The sequence below is a fragment of the Pan troglodytes genome, chromosome 10, assembly GCF_028858775.2.
Source record: "Pan troglodytes isolate AG18354 chromosome 10, NHGRI_mPanTro3-v2.0_pri, whole genome shotgun sequence".
In the NCBI taxonomy this organism is placed as follows: Eukaryota; Metazoa; Chordata; class Mammalia; order Primates; family Hominidae; genus Pan; species Pan troglodytes.
Window position 1 is genome coordinate 62,971,836 of NC_072408.2, and position 15,956 is coordinate 62,987,791.

At 39.8% G+C, this 15,956-nt stretch overlaps 1 protein-coding gene across 9 annotated transcripts in view; it reads right to left on the reverse strand.

Annotated features, from left to right (window-relative positions):
- Positions 1-15,956, reverse strand: part of FGD4 (FYVE, RhoGEF and PH domain containing 4) — a 247,236-nt gene that overhangs the window by 130,650 nt on the left and 100,630 nt on the right. For 2 of the 9 annotated variants that reach the window (XM_063785781.1, XM_063785780.1), the window contains exon 1: positions 11,117-11,340. The exons of 5 other annotated variants lie outside the window; for them this stretch is intronic. The gene's annotated coding sequence lies outside the window, so the exon portion shown is untranslated. Of the gene's footprint in view, positions 1-11,116; positions 11,341-15,956 lie in introns of those variants that run through there. 2 more of the 9 variants (XM_063785786.1, XM_063785783.1) reach the window with 2 other exon arrangements.

The following is a 15,956-nucleotide window of genomic DNA, read 5'->3' on the forward strand; positions in this document are numbered from 1 at the left end:
TCAGAGAGCTCCCTCCACGGCTCACTGGATCATGTCCCACACCTGACTTACAGTTTAGACTAACATAATCTGGTGCCATTTATCTTACAGATTCCAACCATTCCACTCCTACACCTAATCCCAACACTCTAGTTAAACCAATTTCTTATATTCTAAACAAGTATGATTATTTTACAGTTTTCAAGCTTTTATGTGTGCTGTTCCCTTGATATGAAATGCCCTTCACCATGTAGATCTTACCTCCTCCTAAAATCTCCAAGGTGACGTATTTCTGATTGCCTGGCCTGGCAATGAGTCCTCCCTTCTCTCTGCGCAATCACAGCACTTTGCATGTACCTTTGTACAGTATTATGAGCTTGCATCATACATTGTAGTTTCTAAAGTGAGCTTACTGAAAGCAAGACTGTATCTTTATTGGCCCAGAAAAGCTTTGGACATAAACCCTTAAATGTTTAAATGAATGTCCAGGTTGCCTGGATAAGTATATAAATCTACCTAACTTTGATGTGAGGAGACTCCATTTCATCTATTCTCCACTAGAAATTTTATGCAGATACCATGCCCTTCCCTCTTTCTGCCAAGGTTTACAAACAATAAAAAGCCTTTCTGAAAGGTATTACGCCTCTGAGTAATTAAGAGAAATAGCTCTGGATCGTTGAGAATACAGGCTCTTCACTTCCATGTGGCCAAAATAACTCAATTTTTCCTACTGTTAAAACATATATGCTCCCTAGGAGAGAAAGAGGTGGGCCCTGGATCAGCCTGTCTCCAATCAACTCTGCATTTCAGGCAGGCAAGCTATTGGATTTACTGGCTGCTCACCCACCTGGGTCCTTCCAAGAGATGAAACCACTACCCTGACAATTTTCTGTGACAAGGTGGCAGTGATAAAACCTGATAGGGGCTTGGCGTGTGAGTCCCAAGTGATGTAGCACCAGAAACTGAAGGCTGAGACTAAATGAGCTCAGAGTCATGAACAAGCACTCTACTTTTTTTTTTTTTGAGACAGAGTCTTGCTCTGTCCCCCAGGCTGGGGTGCAATGACAGGATATCAGCTCCCCGCAACCTCCGTCTCCCAGGTTCAAGCAATTCTCCTGCCTCAGTCTCCCAAGTAGCTGGGATTACAGGCTTGTGCCACCATGCCCAGCTAATTTTTTAATTTTTAGTAGAGAGGGAGTTTCACTATGTTGGCCAGGCTGGTCTCAAACTCCTAACCTCAGATGATCCGCCAGCCTCAGCCTCCGAAAGTGCTGGGATTACAGGTGAGAGCCACTGCACCCGGCCACAAGCACTCTACTTCTTCGAGCCCTCAAGCCACAACTTTCAGTTTAGGATCGCTCACCAGAATTTGTTTAGAAGTTGAGAAGCATCACAAAAAAGACTTCGATATACACAATCATAAAAAAGAATAATTCAAAGAAAAGCAATATTAATCATTTTATAGTAATAATTTTACATCTATTCCATTTTTTTAAATAGAGGGAAGAATCAGCTTCACACAAAATGCTAAACTGAGTTTCAATTCTAAAATCAGCTTATTCTTCGTGGAAATTTGTCTTTTTCTGAGATTAGATGAGATTGAGCACATTCCGGGTGGTATGGCTGTAGACTGTCTTTTTCTAATGAACAGAAAAAATATACCTTTAATATTGCTTTACTTAAAAAAAAGATGACCACACAACACACAGTGAGACTAAAAGTCCTTGTTCCTTTATAGTTCTGTGTAGTTTCAAAGAATTTTAATGTGTGAGTTAAATAAGTAGGTTGATTTTTATAGCACAGCTGTTAATGTACTATTACTGCCATCATTTAACATAACCACCAAAACACAAAAATCACACCAATCAGGCCGGGCGCGGTGGCTCACAACTGTAATCCCAGTACTTTGGGAGGCCGAGGCGGGCGGATCACGAAGTCAGGAGATCAAGACCATCCTGGCTAACATGGTGAAACCCCGTCTCTACTAAAAAAAATATAAAAAATTAGCTGGGCATGGTGGTGGGCACCTGTAGTCCCAAGCTACTCTGGAGAATTGCTTGAACCTGGGAGGCGGAGCTTGTAGTGAGCCGAGATCGCGCCACTGCACTCCAGCCTGGGCAACAGAGCGAGACTCTGTCTCAAAATATATATACATATATCACACCGATCGCCCTAAAGTGTTTCTTCCCAGAATATAAGCCCACAAGCAAGCAGATTTACCATGGTTGCTTCCCTTTGCTCTCTTGTTCAATCTAAGTTTTGCACCACTTCATGCTCATCTCACTAGAGAGTGAACAAGGAAAATAAATGCCTCTGCCATTTGGCAAGCAATTTGGTTACTATCCCTCATCCATAACTGGCTGAATCCTAACTCTGCCTTAGCACCAATCATTACCTAAGCCTTAAAATAACTTCCCTCTTATAATCTAGTCCCTGCCTATCACCCTCTTCAAGATCTGGCTCAATCCTCCTGCTTAATCCCACAGACTCTGATGACTTCTATATAATTTCACACCTCTTTCATAAAAGGTACTCAGCTTGTATTATTACAGTATCTTCCCCTAACACTTAAGCACTTTAAAAAGACTCTTTCCAAAATAAATTCTATATTCCCAACAGAACATCGGGGTTGAATACTTTTGAAGTCATTTAGTTCCACGTACCTGATAGATGAATCTTGTCTACAATATCTCTTACAAGTATCTGTCTAATTTATATTTAAATACCACCAGTGATAGGAAAATAGTTCTTGAACAGGACATTCCATGTGTAAAACAGTCTAATTACTAGGAAATTCATCCTTAAGTTCTTACTATATAATCTATAACACAAATAACATACTAGCCTGCATTGGTTACTATTACTTACAACAGGTTTATCGTCCCTACTAGATTATAATGTCTTTTTTGAGCATTTCATATTAGTTCACTTTTTTATTACCGTAAAATTCCTATAAGGTCATTGTTCATTATTTAAAATCTTCAAAAAACTTGTAAAGAACAAAACAAAAGTGATCCTAAAATCTAGAAATAACTAGTGTTATTACTAAAATTTCTAGTAATTCCCTCTAGTATTTTTATTGTTATATAAAAAGCATAATACAGCATATACAACATTATATACATTTAACATTTCATCGTGAGCATTTTCCCACATTTTGTGAAGATGTTTTAATGGTTGTATAACTTACAATCCCATGAATGCACAGTAATTTATTTAGCTATTTTCCTATTGTTGAACATGTTACTAGCTTCCCACTTCTTCCCATTCCCACTAAAACACCTGATGTGATGTGATAAATCATTCACTGACTCACTCAGCAACTTACTAGTGGTAGATTTCTAAAATTGGAATTATGGGTGTGAAAAACATTTTTAAAGCTATTGATAATGTAGTAGTTGTACTCTATTTGCTTATTACAGGTCAAGTGACTCCTGTGTTCCATGGCCACAGCTGACTAGCAAAGGTAATCAATGACCAAAGCTTAGCCCATTGGAGTCTCTCCAGGGCATCTGTAGTTAGAACTATGTGTTTCTACTGGGCACTGGAAAGGGTATAATCTGAGATTAGAGGTGGCCACGTTTTCTGCCATTCACAGAGGGATCCTAAGAGGCCAGTGCAAACAGCGTGAGGCACACAGGCAGAGTAGTGGGGCTGACAGGTCACACACCTAGAGGAATGGAGATGTAGCTGTCCAGGGTCCAGCTCCTTGAGAGGCCTGGATGAATTTATTGCCCCTGGGTTCCATGAGACACCTTTGTGTTGTTTCTATACATCCTCTTTTCTCTTAAATTACAGGGGGATTCTATTTCTTGCAACCATGTGTTCTCTGATTAAGATAAAACCTATTTACCAAATTGTTTTCCAAAAAACTCCATCAGTTTACAGTGTCATCTGAAGTATACAAGGGTGCCAATCCAAAATATAAGCATTTGGAAAATTTCTGCTGATATAAGCATGAATATTTTGTGTATTTCTGTGATTGCTAGTTGTACAGAACTTTTTTCATGTATTAGTCAATGGCGTCTTTTTCCTTTTTGAACCATTTATGTTCTTTGACAATGACTAACCACCTGAGGACTTCTTAAAGACATTTCTCATTAATTCTCTTTTCATCTCTTTAGAGTCTTACTTCTGTACCCTCGCTGCTACTGTGGTAGTTACGTTTCCTATATTATTATTTTGCCTAGATTAATGGAATGGCTAACTCAAAAAAAAAAAAAAAAAAAAGAGAATAAAAGTTAAGAACATAGAATTGAAGCCAGAACAGATCGAGGTATTTTTCCTAGTTCATCATTTAATGTTGGTGAACTTGGAAATCCTATGTACTATACCTCCTAACATTTGTATTTTTTCAATGCGGATAAATCTCTTATCTCAAATATTAGTTAAAGATTAGATGGATGATGAATATACTTTGCAGTCTCTGACATATCGAAAACACCAAAAGTTGGTATATATTGCAATTAGAGTAGTTGCATCTTAACTTGCTTCAAAGTGAACTATATACACTTTGCAGATACAGAAAACAGCTGTGTGTGATAGTGTGTGCACACACACCCAAACACAGGTGCAATAGTTTAAGTTGTTCAGGCAATCTGACCCAATGCTCATGTGCTCCGTAGTGGGAATAAGACAGACAGAAATCATGAACCTGCTGCTCCTGCAATTCCTCTTGGTTCACATGAGTCACTTGGTGACTCTCAAAGTGTGAGGTCTCAGCACACTGAGCTGAATTCTAGGACTCTATTTCATATAGCATGACCTCTAAATGCAAGCAAAGTAATTATTATATCTCATGCTCAACTCAAGAAGCAGCAATCTCTTCTAACGCTAAAAAAACACACATACAGTGTTGGACTTAACAAGAAGAGAGTTGATCTACAAAGCTATGCCTTCCTAAGGGACTTTTCAAGAGCTTTTTTGACTTCATCCAAGTTTTGCTTTCTGTGCTGGCTTTAGAATCTAAATATCAAGAATAAGATATGACAACTATATTGTGGTGGTGATAATAAAAGAAAAAGTCTACTTGCTGTGGATGAAAAAGATAAAGAAGAGAATTCCAGCTGCCTTGGAGATTGTTCCCTCCCATGTTTCCATCATTTAAACTGCCAGTTATCTTTTCAGACTATAAAACTGAAGATCTATTCCCAAATGTTTTAAAACTATTCAAACATTCCTCATTCTTTACAGGATACAGTAAAAACTTCAGTGCAAGGCAATATCTCCACTTGCATATCCTGCCCTGCCTTAGCCCAAAGACTGCACTTCCTGGCCCATCATATCTCCTTGCTTTAGCATCCTCAGATCAGAATTCTCAGCTGCACCTCACGTGCACAGCCGAGGAACCCCTCCCCTCTGTACCCTTCATCCCTCCTCTGCTATGTCAATCACACTGAATGCAAATGATACTCTTAGCTGAGCACGGTGTGAGTGCAGAGCACGTCCTGGTACTGCTCTTCACCCCGAATCTAGCAAGGGCAGAGTGAACACCAAGAAAGGATTTGTTGAATACATGAATCTGAGGGCTAATAGTCCTACCAAGCTTTCACTACTAAGAGTAGCAAATATTTCAACATTCAGGGATTATTACTGATGCCCCTAAGAGAACATCACATTAATCCCCATCATTGTCAGCACAACTTGAATTTTTGAACACAACTTCCTTAATACCCAGGATAACCCCACAAGTTCTAACAAATGGGGAAGATGAGGTTTAAGGAAATTAAGTGACTGGCCTAGAGACATCCAGGTAGCTAGTATGAGAGACTAGGCTAGCCCCAGGTCTGCTCAACTTTAAAACTGCTGCTCTTAACCACTGGTAAATGCGTTCCCATGCTCTCCCAATAAACTGTGACTTTGAAAAAGAACACACATTCGGGATTAAGTCCTGAAAGAGAAGTAAAGATAACATGCAGTGTGGCTTTGTAGCACTCACTTAACATGATTTTTATAGGATACTGATGATTGGCTTTCCTCTATTTCTACCTCCATAAATTGAGGATAACAGCAACACACTTTCACTGCACCAGATTACACATGGCTGGCTCCTTATCATTTGTGTCTCAGCTTATATGGGACTGCCCTAGATAAACATCTGCTGGTTACCCAATCTAAAGTTTGCCAACCCAAATGTCCAACAATGATAGACTGGATTAAGAAAATGTGGCACATATACACCATGGAATACTATGCAGCCATAAAAAATGACAAGTTCATGTCCTTTGTAGGGACATGGATGAAATTGGAAATCATCATTCTCAGTAAACTATCCCAAGGACAAAAAACCAAACACCGCATGTTCTCACTCATAGATGGGAACTGAACAATGAGAACACATGGACACAGGAAGGGGAACATCACACTCTGGGGACTGTTGTGGGGTGGGGGGAGGGGGGAGGGATAGCTTTAGGAGATATATCTAATGCTAAATGACGAGTTAATGGGTGCAGCACACCAGCATGACACATGTATACATATGTAACTAACCTGCACGTTGTGCACATGTGCCCTAAAACTTAAAGTATAATAATAAAAAATAAATAAAAATAAAGTTTGCCACCCTCAACTCCCTCTTTAACATAGCCCATTTTGTCATCACATACCTGCCACTATTTGAAATTATGTTGTTTATTTATCTCTTTACTTTTGTATTATGGCTCTTCCCACTACTAGGTAAATTTCACTAACATCTTGCCCATTGTGCTCAATGCCATATCCTCCACATCGCAATAGGAATGGCATAGAGTAAATGTGCAAGAAATATCTGATGAATGAATGCAACGTTAACAATGAAGACAGTGAATGTCTCCTTAGGGGGTAGGGTGGTCCTGGGCAAGGAGGTGCCTGTGGGTTGGTGCAGGGAGCAAAAGAAAGGGCGATTAAGTATGCAAGTGCGGGTCGTATACCTGTGGAAAGGCCCACAGGAAAGTTGTACTAACCCACAACAGGAATGCTAGATGCTGCCCAGGTGACAGATATGTCCTAGAGTGGACCATAGTCGTTCCTCAGGCTCCTCCCTCCCCCACCTGCTTTGGGATCCACAGTGACTAGGCAGCACTCTGATCATTTTACTTCACATATAGATAGGGCTAGAAGGGAGAATGCCTGCAAGCTGAGAAACATATGTATCCAATTGGCTTGGCAGTTAATGTTTTTTAAAAGCTTGGTATTTATAATGACAAACTGTTTCTTATGACTTTGATTATGGAGAAAATCATCTTTCAAAGGTGTATTCCACCTAGGCATACTGAAAATTTCATCTGTGGGATTTTAGGGTAACACCCCAATGTTGTGCTCCTCTTAAAGACAACAGTGTAGGATGTTAAGCTGATCTTGCCCTACGTGTTTGCATTCAACATGCAATGCCCAACATTAGCTGTTTCTGTAACTCACAGGTTTCCTGACCTTGGAAAAGCTGCTTAATCTTTATGGGCCTCAGGTTCTTCTTTACAATGAGGGCATTAAAAAGCAGACAATCCTGTTTAGATTGGGACCTTAAATTATGTGAAAATAAACATCTAGGGATGTATAACAGGAATCTAAAAATATACAAGAGATTGAGTCTGTTTGCCTTATGCGAACATACTACGTCTCACAATTTCATTAATCTGAGTTCAGGACGAGTAAATTGGTAAAAATAAAAAAAACACAGGATTTAGGCAGACAAGGAAGGAAGGAACTATTACTTACACAGGAAGTCAGTAAATTCAACAGGTTTGTTACAAAAGAACAATTAGCCGTACAGAGCAGTGGTTATTTGTAAAACACGGAACTTTTCTAAGAATAAGGTATGCTAGGCGCCCTCATGTAACTCCATCAAGCTATTTCTGGGGTTAAAGTGCCAGCAACTGAGCAAGAAAAGGTTAAGTCCATACAGAAATGGTTCCAACAATCTACATCAACCTGCATAGACCCACTCATTGCCAATTTATGAAAAGTTTGCCTTTTTATTTTACAGAAACTCAAGAGCAGTTATAAAAACAGAAGACGATGACAACTCAGAAGAAACAGCTGCCGATACTCAAATCAATTGGCACACATATAGAGAAAAAGCCTGCCAAATGAAACCAGCTTTGAGCTATAGCTTTTGTGCAAGTTCACATCGTTCACACGCATGCTTTCCAGGCTCCCCATCCTGTAAATGTATATCTAACACAGCAATGCAAAATTATGCTGATGCATACAATTAACTCATTCCAAGCATTTCTTGCACCCATGGTAATATGGCATTGTGGGAGAAAGCAAGAGGGCAATTTTCAGTACATCTATTTCTCAAAATTGTGAAAAATGCGAACAGATTCAACCCCAAGGACATGTGAACATAGCAGCATTAGCAATGACAGCATCTGCAGGTGCTCTTCCACTTCAGATCCCTAGTATTCCATCATCTCAGACAGCTCAAGGGCCAAATGGACCACAATGGCCAAAAATACTTAACTTCAAAAAATGGATTATAAATCTGTACCTCAAAAGCAAAGAAACTGAAGGACTCAATTTAGGCTAGGCAGAATGAATGTGTCCACAAAACATAGTATGAAAAACTAAGAAATTTAATCGCCATTAATTAGGTCTAGAGTCTACATGTTTGAATTTGTTATGTCAGGCAACATTCCGGCATAATGTGTCAAAGGAAGGAGCAGAAAGACTTGACTGGGTATGCTGAACTAATGCTGGTTGATTTGCTGCCTACTCAATGTTCATGGATTTGAATCACTCTAAGCACTTTGTTCAAAGTTTCATATTGTCATCTACATAATCCTTGTACATGAAATAACCAAATAAGGTTAGTTTTACATATTTACAAGCATAAATACAAGCTTGTCAGTAAGGTCTTAAGTTGTATTGAAGAATTGAAAAGCATCAAGCCCTCAGACAGTTGGAAAAGTTGGAAGAAAGCACAGACACCTCAGAAATCTAGCACCTCTCCTCACCCCCACAAGTAAGGATGGTGAGAATCAGAAAGCATTGCTTCATAGTGGACACGCGAATTCAGTACATTCTAAATCCTAAATTCCCTACTATAAGAAGCTGTGTGCATGGTGGCAGGTCTCACTGCTGACAGTGTTGTGCATGGAAGTGGACATCTCACCAGGTCCTTCATGTGCAGGACAGTCTTATGACCATGCACTCCTGTCCCGTAGGTACCCTAGTTGGGATCACAGATGCTCCAGGGACTGTCCCTGCTGCCCACTCTTCACCTATTTCTGTGAAGGGTTACCCTCAAGAACCACTAAGTTTCTTGTTAGTGGTGGATTGGACAAAGCTTTTTAAAAAACATTTTGAAAAACCTGTGGTTTTATTACTTATTACTCTGGAAATTTGGTCAATGCAACACGCTTACACTTGAAAATATATACATGCCTGCCAATACTCAAAATGCTGGGTCTAACATTAACATCCAATTAAAAACACAATCTTAAAACTTTAACTCAATAACAAAAAGAAAAGAGTAAGTAAATTCACCAACACTAGGAACTTGAGAAGTGTACGGATTTATCTAGCCTACCCCAATTGCTCTGGGTAACTACATCCCAAGTACACGGATGCCACACACTTCAGACCCATTCACTCACGGCCTTTTTCTGGATTCTAAGATAATGGTAATTAAAGCAACATGAACACATAATCATACATGAGGCTTTCAAATTACCTAATTTCCTCCCAAACCTTATATTGCTTATGAAAGACTGACATTTATGGGTGAAAAAAATTATCCCAATACTATTACATTGGCTTGAAAATTTTTAGATTATGCTAAGGAAATTTTCAGGCAGACATATATCTACTATTATTAAAAGATGCTTCTTAGAGCTAGTATGTAGCTAAACTAATTTTGTACCTTAAGAAAAAAACTTTTAAAAAGTAATAATAATGATGTACAAACACCAGTAAGCACAAAAGAGGGTAAGATTTTAAAGTCAACTACAATTAACACCAAGAACTCACAACTGTCTGGCCTAAAAACCTGTTCTTGAAGTAAGAACATGAGTCCTTGACTAATATGAGGTTATCTAATTTTACATTATCATTTTAAAAAGAAAATGAAACAATTAGGGCCTATTAGCAATAACCTTTTCTAACTCTCTGGGCAGCCACTGGCACAAATGTCCAAGATGACAGCAGCACAGCACAATTAGAAAGACTGAACCTGCATGAGCCAAGCCTTTCCTTGCAACCTTTCCTCTACCAAGTAAAAATGGCAGACCCAGTTAGACTCACAGAGCACTGGCCCTATGGTTTCAATGATAAAAAAACAAAAAAAAAAACTTACACAAAAGAAGTATCCAGAGTATAGACAGCACTCTTTTTGTTTTTTCACATTTATATTTTAGGGCACAGTTTTGGGGAAGGGGATACAATGCTGCCTTACAAAGGACATAGAAGTCCCTTGTTTGAGCTACCAACCTCTTAGCCACACAGAAAAATGTCAGTCATCCATTTGTTAGGACCCAAATCTCCTTCTACTGCTCACAATATGCAACACACATTTTAAGGGGCTGTTGAAATAGAAAAACAAAGGAAGCCCTTGAAATAGAAGCTGATCTTCCTTGTCTTGCCCTTCCTTTACCACGGTGCCTGCATGCACGCCTTAAAGCACTGCCACATTGTTTCCACATGCTCAGGCCCTTGAAACTTGTGCCAAAGCATTGCAAAATAAAACTGCATAAACATCACATTTCAAAACATCAGCTAGTAATGGTGGGTCAGTCATGTGGGCCAGAATAATCATTAATTAAATCATAACCTACAAACGTCCCTGACCCGAGTTATTTTTTCAAATAATAAGAACAGGCATTGAACACGTTTGGGGCCATGGGCGTATTTCAGAAAGAATACCAGTGTAATTCATTCTGAAAAACCATTAAAAATGACTGTCCTTTTGCCACTTTCAGGAGTCATAAAACAATTTCACAAGCAGAAAACAGTTTAAAAGATTAAATTTTTTTTCATTTTCCAAAATCAACATGTAATTGCATAGGCATTATTGAACTGCATAAAATCAATACAAGAGAAGTGTATGACGCTGGAGGTTTCTTTAAAAAGAGCTTAGAGCTCACTTTCCTTGGACCACATGGAGATAATGCCCCCACACAAACGTACTACAAACTGGATACATATTACTAGGGTTACTTACCTTATAAAAGCTGAATTTATTCCTCTTGGCCAGAAGTCACAAATGGTTGAAGTAAAACTCCCTTCATTTGTTCTTCCAGCGAGCCAAAGCAAGCCTCCCATTAACCCGGTCCATTGCAGATAATCTCACCCAGCACAGGCTCCCCTGCTTTCCCCAGTTCCCAGCCCAGCAAGGATAATCACATTCCGGTGGGGAGTGAACAGATGGTGGATTCCATGGTAACCAGCCCTCCTAAGGCGATTGGTAGAAGTGTGTGACTACTGCTTATTGGGTAACAATCGCTGTCTTTGTGCTCCAGCCTTGCAAATCCTAAAGGAAGGAACATATATAGCCACTCACATGCGCAGGGCTTGCCTAGCAGGTGTTTGGCTATTTAAACAAGCCAGTGCAGCCCAACTAAAAGCTTTCCAGCAAATTTACCCTTGGTGGTACAAACTCCTGACATTTCAGATAGCTAACTCTGCTCATTCAGGGAGAAAGGTCACAAGAGGCTTGACTTGACAAACAGAAAATAAAACCTCAAAGTTAACTTGAAAACTAAAGATAAAGCATTCTAGAAATCTAAGCTTCATCGGCAAGTTGTTTTATGATTTGCAATCCACATCAGAACTGAAACTGCTTTTATAAGGATTTTTTAAAACAAATATAATACTCAAATTTGGAAAAAATGTTAGTTTGAAAATAAAGTTTTCAAAAATCAATTGTGTTGTAAAATAATAATTTCTGGGCAAACATACATTCATTTTTACCGTGTTAATTGAACTTTGTGGGGAGAGGCGGTGCTGGATTTAAAATTTTCATCTAGAGTCTTACCCAGTTACAGGATTAAAATATCTTAATTTTATACTATGTACTGAGTTTAATCTGTTTCACCATGTGAAGGTTAAATACTGATTCTGCAGGAACAGTTGCCCACACCCTGGTCCTCATGAAGGAATCAGAGGTTAAGTCCTTGGAAGATAAAATTGGCTGAAAACCAAATATTCCACATAAAAACCAACTATTAGAGGTAAACTATAAATCTAGAAAATATAAACTATAGGCACTCAAAATGTCCATTATCGACACCAGCCTGAGCAACACAGTGAGACCCTATATCCACAGAAAATTTTTTAAAAAATTAGCCAGGTGTGGTGGTGCGCACCTGTAGTCCCAGCTACACAGAAGGCTGAAGTGGGAGGATTGCTTGGGCCCAGGAGGCCAAGGCTGTAGTAAGCCATGACTGCATCACTGTATTTCAGCCTGGGCTGACTTCCCTGAGCTCTCTAGGCAGAGTCTGACATTTTTGTTCTCTCCTCTACACTTTCTCAATAAGTTGGACACTGATGGTGTTTACCACAGGGCACAGTTATTTGTACACATCTCTCCTTCAGACTGTGAGCACCTCAAGACCAGGGACAGTGCCACTGTGAACCCTGTGTCAACAGCAAGCCAAGGTCCTTGAACATAGTGTGAATTTAGTAAATCTGATGAATGACTAAAGACTGTTTTAAAATTCTAGTGCAAATTTAGAAGTACCTAAGAATCCAGAATTAGAAGAATGGTGATGCAAATATTAATGTATACACAACTGACACACTATCATGCAGTTATTAAAATATGGTCATGGCCAGGCACAGTGGGTCACGCCTGTAATCCCAGCACTTTGGGAGGCTGAGGCAGGTGGATCACAAGGTCAGGATCTCGAAACCATCCTGGCTAACACGGTGAAATCCCGTCTCTACTAAAAATACAAAAATTAGCCGGGCATGGTGGCGGGTGCCTGTAGTCCCAGCTACTAGGGAGGCTGAGGCAGGAGAATCTCTTGAACCTGGGAGGCGGAGGTTGCAATGAGCCGAGATTGCGCCACTGCACTCCAGCCTGGGTAACAGAGCGAGACTTCGTCTCAAAATAAAATAAAATAAAATAAAATAAAAATAAAATAAAATAAGGTCAGAAAGACTATGTGGCAAAGGGGAAATGTTTCTATTAACAAGTACTGTTTACTGGTCCCTAGTATGTGCTAGACACTATAATAAACACTTTACAAATATTTTATATAAACCTCACAGGGCCTATTAAGTAGGTATTATTATCTTCATTTTTTAGGTATAGAGCTGAGATTCAGAACTTAAGCTCTTTGCCCTTGGTCTCACCGTTGGAACGAGAACCTCATTTGTCTGAGACCAAAGCTTGGATCTAAGTCACTGCGCTACACCACCTCCCAGAAGTGGGAGGAAAAACAGAATACAAAACTGAATACCCACGACGAATAAACACTATGCATTTGCAATGATATACAAGATTTTTTTGTTTTTTTCTTGGAGATAGGGTCTCACTTTGTCACCCATGCTCACGATCTTGGCTCACTGCAGCCTCAACCTTTCAGGCTCAAGCAATCCTCCTGCCTCAGCCCCTCAAGTAGTTGGGACTACAGGCATGTGCCACCACACCCAGCTAATTTTTTTGTATTTTTAGTACAGACAGAGTTTCGCCATGCTGGCAGAGCTGGTCTCGAACTCCTGAGCTCAAGTGATCCACCTGCCTCAGCCTCCCAAAATGTTGGGATTACAGGCATGAGCCACCTTGCCCGGCAGAGAAGAGATTCTCAGGAACAAAAGGCCAGGCTTACCTAGGCTTCAGAATTTTCAGAGTACCTGTGAGGAAGAAATATTGGACTTATTTTCCTTCTCTAGTTTCCAAATTATAACTTTATAATCTTCTAAAAATATATTTACTCCTCCTATACATATTTTTTAATGTTCACTCCACCATGTTCTTGGGAAGATCTACAAACAAGTGAGACAATAAAAAAACTAAAAAGAATTGGCTCACAGTTTTTAGAGAATTGACTCCATGGGAAAAAATGACTCAGACAAGAAAAATAAAGGCAGATCTATGAAAGGTGAGTAAGGAATAGTAATGTCCTCTGGAGCTCCAAGTTCGCCTCCAAGTGTTCTGATATTGTCTTCATTATAGTATCCCCTCAAACCACACTGCCCGGAATCTAATTATAGGGCCTGAAACCTAAGTGGTAGGGCATGTGACGAACAGTCAACAATCCCCATAAAGGTTCTTAAGATAAAAAAGCTTTGGAAGCAGGAGCCTGATAATTTATCTTCCTCAAATACTGCGCAGGCGGCAACTTTGCCTTGAATATCTGCTGTTGCAGCCATTGTGCCAGCTAGGCAGAGATGGAATAACCTTGGGAATGTTGTTCCATTTCCCTTCGCAGCTGAATATGCCTAATTCCATTTGCCGTTACTCCTCCTTTCTCTTTCCTTTTGTAAGAGGTTTTACCCAGGAAGTCAGAGGTTCCCAAACTTTTCAAATCTGAGCATCTCTGTAACTTCTGCACAGTGCCCCGGGGCAGAAGCAACTCCTTAGAGTTCCATTGATTAAGTGGTTTGGTACAAAAAAACTAATAACTGTTGGGTGTGGTGGCTCACGCCTGTAATCCCAGCACTTTGGGAGGCCAAGGCAGGCGGATCACGAGGTCAGGAGTTCGAGACCAGCCTGACCAACATGGTGAAACCCTGTCTCTACTAAAAATACAAAAATTAGCTGGACATGGTGGTGTGTGCCTGTGGTCCAAGTATTTGGGAGGCTGAAGTGGGAGAATCGCTTGAACCCAGGAGGCAGTGCTTGCAGTAAGCCAAGATCGCATCACTGCACTCCAGCCTGGGCGACAGAGACTCTGTCTCAAACAAACAAACAAACAAACAAAAAACCAATAACTACCTTTGACCCAGCAATTTAGCACCATTTGAGAATATAACAAATAATTATTTCAAGAAAAAATAGTATTTTTATTCTATTCTTAAATCACTCCCACTACTTACTAATGGGATGTGGGTGTACCCTGCCAACCTCTCATACCATAGGATCCTACTTAATATCACAAACCTCATTTCCTCTCCCACTTTCATTTTCACCAGCTTGTTATCACAGTACCCACCAAACCCTCGACTTTGCAAAAATATGCCTCTATCGATAGAAATATACTGCAATCAAATATTTTTTAAAAGAGAACTGTCTAGAGGTAGGAGTTTGCATAGTATTTGATAGATGTTGCCATTTTTCCCTTGAAATTTTTAAATACTCTGCAGATAGCACCCCTGTGAGTTGGCAGTGATACCCAAAGCACCTAGGCACATATTTTGGGAGTTATGTGTTTAAGCCCTTAGCCTCTACAAAGTCCAACGACAACTCCCTAATTATAAATTCAGAAACCTAGACTCTAGTTCCTGTTTAGCCAGCCCTATGACACAGGCAAGCCATTTACTCTGTCTGGTCCTGTGCTCTTCAGTCACAAAAGGAGGATGCTGGCTTAGAGCATCTCCAAAGTTCTCTTCAGCTCTAAAATTATGAGAATAAACGTTAGAGGAGAGTCTCACTGAGTCGAGAAGAAGAAAAAAGGCTGAAGTAGCAAAGACAAGAAACATTTATTTTCCAGAAGGAAACAGCATACTAAAATTTAAAATAACATACATCTGCGTACTACCCTTACGTGTGGCATGACTGAAAGGCTCGAGCAGGAGGTATTGTTCAAGTACCAGTTGAAATGGCAATTGTACCTGCACAACGGCACACAATTTAGGATGTACTTTTAGTAAAAATGCCAGGAGCTCTGCTACTGGTTTTACTTGTATTTCCATGTTCTCTTTCCGTGCTTTCCGAAACTCCTTCTTGACAAATGGTTTGTATTATAAATTGACCAGATATTGTTAGTGGTGCCTGTGACTATGAAACAGACTCAAATTACCTCTCCCAATCGGGGATCAAACATATCAGTGAACCCAAAAAGCCTAAACAGCAGAGCTAACCATTGAAACCACAAAATACAGTATCTATAAAGAGG